Source organism: Nannospalax galili, unplaced genomic scaffold (genome assembly GCF_000622305.1).
Source record: "Nannospalax galili isolate Female #2095 unplaced genomic scaffold, S.galili_v1.0 scaffold442, whole genome shotgun sequence".
NCBI classification, from domain to species: Eukaryota; Metazoa; Chordata; class Mammalia; order Rodentia; family Spalacidae; genus Nannospalax; species Nannospalax galili.
The window spans coordinates 586004-592937 of record NW_008348806.1 but is presented as its reverse complement, the minus strand read 5'-3'; positions in this window follow the sequence as shown (position 1 = coordinate 592937).

Here is a 6934-nt window from a genome sequence, read left to right as displayed (position 1 = left end):
CATGATGTCATGCATTTCGTCTACAATGATACTTAATGCAACAAAATGAAATGACATGGTTATGTGTCTTCCTAACTAGTACATGAATGTCTTCAGGACAAGGACCTGGTTATAGCTACGTTCTACTTAACTGGTTTAACTCATAACTTGTATTCAATAAATTTGGCTGAATCAATAAATGGATAAGGCTCACCCAAGCTTTGTCTAACCAGGAGAAATGGTGTTTTCTATATTTATTTATTAAGAAATAGTTACTTGGGGCTGGTGAGATGGCTCAGTAGGTAAAAGTGCCTACCACCAAGTCTGAATACTTGAGTTCAATCCCTGGGACCCACATGGAAGCACAGAAGGATTCCTACAAGTTGTCCTCTGACCTCCAGCCCCCCAACCCACACATACACACACAAAATAAATTAAAATGCAATAAGGAATAGCCTACCTACTATGCTCCAGACTGTGTTCCAAGTGCTGAGCTATCCAGAAAAACAAAGGAAACAAAACTACTGAATCTGTGGACTCCAGTTCCAGGAAGTTTCAAATACCTGTTGAACCTGACAGAGAAGGCTGGTAAGAGGTAACAAGTGCCATGGGCGAACTAGAGCAAACTAAAGGAAATGGGGGTTAACATGGTGTGGTGAAGGAAACCACCCTGAAAAGGAGGTGACATTTGGGAAAAAAACTGAAGACAGTGGGGAGATGAGCTGTGGCCTGTTCGGGAGGTGAGAGTTTCTCGTCCATGGAGTGAGGGAGGAGCTCGTGCAAAGCCTTCATGTAGGAGCGTGCCTGGCTTGCTCAAGAAGCGTCAAGAAGTGACGATTGCAGCCCTTTGGTAGAATGCTTGCCCAGGGCTCCTGGAGTTCAGTCCCCAGCATTGCACACAGCTCGGTGTGGGGACACATGCTTGCAGTTCCAGCACTTAGGAGGTAGAGACAGGAGGATGAGTTCAAGGCCATCCTCTGATACAGGGGGAGTTTGAGGCCAGTGTGTTCTACATGGACCTTGTCTCAGCTACTCTGAGTACAGGGAAGAGGGAAGTTGAGAACAGGGAAGCTCTTGTGCGGCAATTTAAAGACTTTGGCTTTTGCTCTGAGTAGGAAGTAGTTGGACACTGAGAGGCACAGGGACTTGATTCGACTTAATGTTGATATGTTGAAGTTAGGGTTTGAGAATCAAGACTAATTCCTACAGATACCCAAAAAGAATACACAAAAAGTTTATTCAAGAATTTAAAGTAAAAAAAAAAAAAAGACGAGAACCAAATGGTGGCTAGCCGGGCACAGACTTCACGAGCCAAAGATGGAGTCTGGCCCCAAACAATAGCAGGCAGGAACTTTTATTGGGGCACTCCACAGAAACTCACATGCCAAGCATCTTTTTAAAATAATTGGATGTCCCCATATCCTGTGTATGGGGGAAGTCTTAATTGGTAGGGGCTGTCTTCAGGGCATTGGAATGTGCTGACTAATATCTTTTAGAGTCAGAAGTTTTTGTTCATACCTTATAAAGCTTTTACATATACAATATGCCTGAGCTTGTCTGGGCTTGTCTAAAGAAGCTGGCCAAAATGGAGTCAGATCATTCTGGCTCTTCATTCCCCCCTAGAGTTATGATAAGGGTTAAATCTTTAAGCCAAGCAAATTAGAGAAGCAGAAAGAAGCAGTTAGATGGTGCATTTAGGGCAGTGGAACCATTTCTATATTGTCGTAATACTCAGGGTCTCGATTTAAATGAGTATACTGCGAACGCAGTACCATCAGTTGGACTGTCTGTATCTGTTCTCAGATGAATTTGAGCAGGGCAGTAAGACTACAGGGACCACAGGTGACTACTAGTAGGAGTAAGAGGAGAGGTCCGACTATCGCTGAGATCAAAGTTGTTAACCATGGGGACCAGTCAAATAGGGATTCGTACCAATTTTGTTGATTTAGTCGTTTATTTTCCCTTTCCTTAAGTCTTTTATGGACCTCAGCAAAAGAAAGACTGTTTTATAACTCCCGAGTGTTTAACATAGAAACAGCACTGTTCCCCTAGGGAAACACAGGGTCCTCCTTTCTCTAGGAAAAGTAGATCCAGCCCTCTCCTATTTTGTAAGGTTACCTCAGACTAAAGAGGATAGAGAGTCTTCGAGGTGGCAGATAGATGTTTCTAATGATTGTATGTCTAAGAAGGTGATAATTGTTATCTTGGAGGACTAGCGCTGAAGCCCCCAGACCAGTTGCAGTGGTTACCCCGACCCCAAGTAAAGTAGACAACTGCAGTGGTTCCTATGGCCTTATGAGGTCTAGACTCTCCTGAGACTCTGGTTTCCATTTCTATGTCTGTTCTATAATATTGATGGGGAACCAGCTGTGCTAGTACACAAAAATCCCCAGTCTGGTTTAAAATGGAGGAGTGGAGGCATGTAGTTAGGCCAGAGGTACAGGCCCACCAAGTGGAGTTGAGGGGCACCATATATGGTTTAGGTGTAGTAGCCCCTATCTCTTGAACAGAGTTACATAGATGTTGGTAACAAAGCCCACCAATGGAGTTGGGGGGCACCGTATATGGGTTAGTTGTAGTAACCCCTATCTCTTGAACAAAGTTACATAGATGCTGGTAAGAACTGGGGACAATTTTATGTGCGGGAGTCATGCATAGCCCTTTTCCATACACTTGGGTAAGGGTAAGCTCCCTTCTCCCTGTAGGTGGGGGAATTCTACAGGCAGTGGGGTCAGAAGTGACAACATAATTTCCTGTGAGAGCTAACCCATCATAAAAGGGATGACTTGGGTCCACACAAAACCAGCAATGGATAGTGAGGTTAGGGGAAGTATTGTTCAAAGCAATAAAGGTGGCATTTAGGAGATTCATAAGCCCAGGGGATGGCTGCAAGGGATCTTGGACCCATTGGATCTCTGGAGATGTGGATCTAGGTGTCGGCAAAGTAACAGTTTTATCCAGTCAGACAATTTGGCTAGGAGCTGGCCTCTCAACAGATTTAAAAATAGTTAAGGCCAGTATTGGTCATCCTATAGGCTGTAACACTGTCTGAGCCAGCCCCTTCTGGGTCCCCAAGACTGGACCCACCTGAAAATGGACTGAAAAAAGTATTACTGGATTAGTCCCTGTGGTGTATAACCTGAGGCTCCAAGTTCGCCCATCAATCCATTTTTGTAGGTTTTTAAGTTCCTTTCCTTTTGGGGTGAAGCTCAAGGAGATAGGGTTGTATCTAGAGGAGGAACAGGGTCCCTCGAATTGCCTTGATCTGGGATTTCACCAAAAGGTTAGGCCTGGGACCGCAGTTACCTGGATCAAGTCGGTAGTGATGGGTGCAGCCCAATTAATATATCCAGTAGACACAAAGCTCCATGAAGCACAGAAATAGTCCCCTGGATCCCCACAAGTACTTCTTTGGTCACCATTGTCACCATTGTGGTGCTCCTTCATCCTCTTTCAGCCAAGGGGAGACTGGCAAGCATAATTTACAGTGCCTGACAGGGTGTACAGTTCCCAAGCTCTTTCAAGCAGGTGGGAGGAGATGTTCACTATCTTTCCAGTGGCAGGTGAGGTTTTGGAGTCCATGGGGGGAGTTAGCTAGGGCAGGCTCTATAAAAAAAAATAAAAATCAACAAGGGTTATGGTGCAACAGAGATTTTTAGCTTGAGAGGATTGTCTTTTACCCGTGTGACCTTCCATCTCTTGTTGACTTCATCTGACCAATCTTCTGATGCAGGCTTTAAATGCGAGTGATGTATCCAGGTCTGGACACCAGCCACCTTAACCGCAGTAGGGGTGGTGAGGATCATGATGTGTGGCCCCTTCCATCGAGTCCAAGGGGCTCCTTGTGGTGCCGTCTCACCCAAACAAGGTCTCCTGGCTTGAATCCCCGTGGTTGGGCTGGTGGCAGTTCGTAGGTGTGCCTCAGCAAGGAGAAAACGTTGTCTTGTGCAATCTGTAAGGCCTGTAGGAATGGGGCCCCGTAAAGTGGCAGGAGTAAATCCTCCTCTGGCGCCGAGGGAAGAACCTCGGTACCGATGGGTTTTTGGTCTGGACTTTCTTCAGGGAAAGCAAAGTGGCTGACCCCTTAGGCCCCAATGGTGGGGGCGGCAGTAAGGGACTCAGCCAGCTGGGGGGGGCAGCAACCAGATACCGCCGCCAACCTAGGATGTATGGGATCTGGTCAGGGTGCCCTGGTTCCCCGAAGATAACTTCTTGAACCCTGTAGATGAAGGACAGGTTAAAGGACCCTTCAGGCAGCCATTCAACTTCAAAGGAGGGTCATTTGATGGTGCAGAGGGTCTGGAGGCGGGTCGGCTTGATACGGAGTCTGGACATGTTTGAAGCTGCTTGTTTGTAGTCCTGAAAATGACTAAGAACTAGATCAAGGGGAGCTGAAGATGATGAGACTTTCTGGCCCATCGTGGGATAAGCATCAAGAAAAAAGAATATAAGGAGAGGGATGAGAATGAGAAGAATTAGGATGGAAAGTCAATAGGCAAGGCCGAGCTCTGAGCAGAGGGTGAGGACAGTATGAGATGGCGGCTCCCTAGAGGGAGAAATGAAAACCTCACAGCGCTCAGAGTCAGCCGAGAAGGCCGCCCCTGTCCCTTTCCCAAAAAGATTTGGCCAGCCTGGATTCCACGCCAGACTCAACCAGAATCTTGCGTCTGTGCCACCTGGATTCCACGTTGGACTGGGCCAAGACTCTGGGTCGGTCCCACCTGGATTTCACGTCAGACTGGAGCACAACCCCTTATCAGAAGAGGACTTGGGGGGTCCCATTCTCCTCCAGCTCTGGGATCAGTAACGCTTCTGCCTCATCTCTGTTGAGCCCCAGGATGTCCGGACTACCGAAAAGCAAGAGAGAGAGAGAGAGAGAGAGAGAGAGAGGGGAAGGCAGGCAGAACTTACCAAGTCTGGCTCCAGTGGCATGTCTGTGCATCTGGGGTCTCTATTCTCAAATCCCGGATGAGCTCCCACAATGTTAGGGTTCGAGAATCAAGAATAATTCCCACAGATACCCAAAAAGATTATACAAAAAGTTTATTCAAGAATTTAAAGTGAAAAAAAAAAGACAACAACCAAATGGCGGCTAGCCGGGCACAGACTTCACGAGCCAAAGATGGAGTCTGGCCCCAAACAATAGCAGGCAGGAGCTTTTATTGGGGAACTCCACAGACACCCGTGCGTGCCAAGCACCTTTTTAAAATAATTGGATGTCCCCATATCCTGTGTACGGGGAAAGTCTTGATTGGTAGGGGCTGTCTTCAGGGCATTGGAATGTGCTGACTGATATCTTTTAGAGCCAGAAGGTTTTGTTCATACCTTATAAGGCTTTTACATGTATAATATGCCTGAGTTTGTCTGGGCTTGTCTAAAGAAGCTAGCCAAAATGGAGTCAGAGCATTCTGGCTCTTCAGTTGACACGAGCACTCAGGCTACTGTGTGGAAGATCAGGGAAAGCAGGAGGACTTTTTGCTGCTGTGGTAGCAAGTCTAAGATGGAGACAGTGGTGAAGGCCATGCTTGGGTCTCTGAGGGTTTAAAGAAAGGGACCAAGTGCAATGGCATTTACAGAATCACAAAATCAAGGGAGCAATGGATCAGTGACTAAGAGCACTGACTGCTTTTGCAGAAGACCTAAGTTTGGTTCCCAGCACCCACATGGCACCTCACAACCATTTGTAACTCCAGTTCCAGGGGATTCATGCCCTATTCTGGACTCTGTGGGGACTGTATACATGTGGTGCTCTTACACGCATGCAGGCAAAACACTCCTACACATAAAATAGAATGTAAAAAAGAAAATTACAAAATTAACGAGAATTTCTTTAAAAATGACTGCATATCATGGTTGTTTGTTCTGCCTAATGCTCAACATTGGGGACTGGGTTTGTCTTGGGTTTTGTCCCATTTTTGAAATTGAGTCTGGGGAGGTCTCACTCTGTGGCCTAGCTGGTCTCTTTCCTTTGGCCTCCTGGGCAGCTGGGAGGGGAGGCACATGTCCTCTTGCTTTGTATCTGTGAATACACCTGGCATACAGCACAGAGCCCTGCATGTACTCAGCATTCAGTAAATATTGAATGATTGGTTACATGGTGACATTAGCTCTCCTAATTGAGAGACTCAAAATTTTTGCTTAAGAGTCTGTTAATAAGTAAACATTTAATAAGAGATAAAGAAGTGGACTCAGGGTCTCTGTTAGTTCATGAGGTGTCTCCGGAATGGATCTGGTAACACACAAAAAGTGATCTATAAAGATTGAAGGGCCTGATGTGGTGGTGTATGCCTTTAATCTAAGCACTCAGGAAGCAGAGACAGGCAGATCTGAATTCAAGGTCAGCTTGGTCTACCTAATGAATTCTAGACCTGCCAGGGCTACATAGTGAGACTCTGTCTCAAAAACAAAAACAAGGGCTAGAGAGATAACTTAGTGGTTAAGAGCATTGGTTACTCTTCTAGAGGACCCAGGTTTGATTCCCAGAACCTGTATGGCAGTTAACAACTGTTCATAATTCCAGTACTAGGGGAATCCAACACCCCGTTCTGACCTTCATGGGGCACTGGATGACATGGCTGCAAAGAGTAAAGGTATTTTGAGCTGGATGCGGTGATGCACAATTGAGTTCCCAGTAGTTGGGAATCTGAGGCAGGAGGGTTAAGTTTGAGGCCAGCATGGGATACATGAGACCTTGTCTCAAAAACAAAACACAAGAAGAGATTAAAGTGGTTTTACTATGTAAGTATAAAGTTACAAATGACAGAACATGTTTTCAGACCTGCAATCTAGAACCTTGAGTCTGGTAGGCTAGAGATCTACGCTGAGCACACGCCCAGCCCCCTTTCTACTTTTTATTTTGAGGCAGAGCCTCACTAAGTTGTCCAGGCTGGCCTTGAACTCACTCTGTAGCCCAGTCAGGACTCAGTCCTCCAGACCTGGTCCAGTTCTGGCCTAT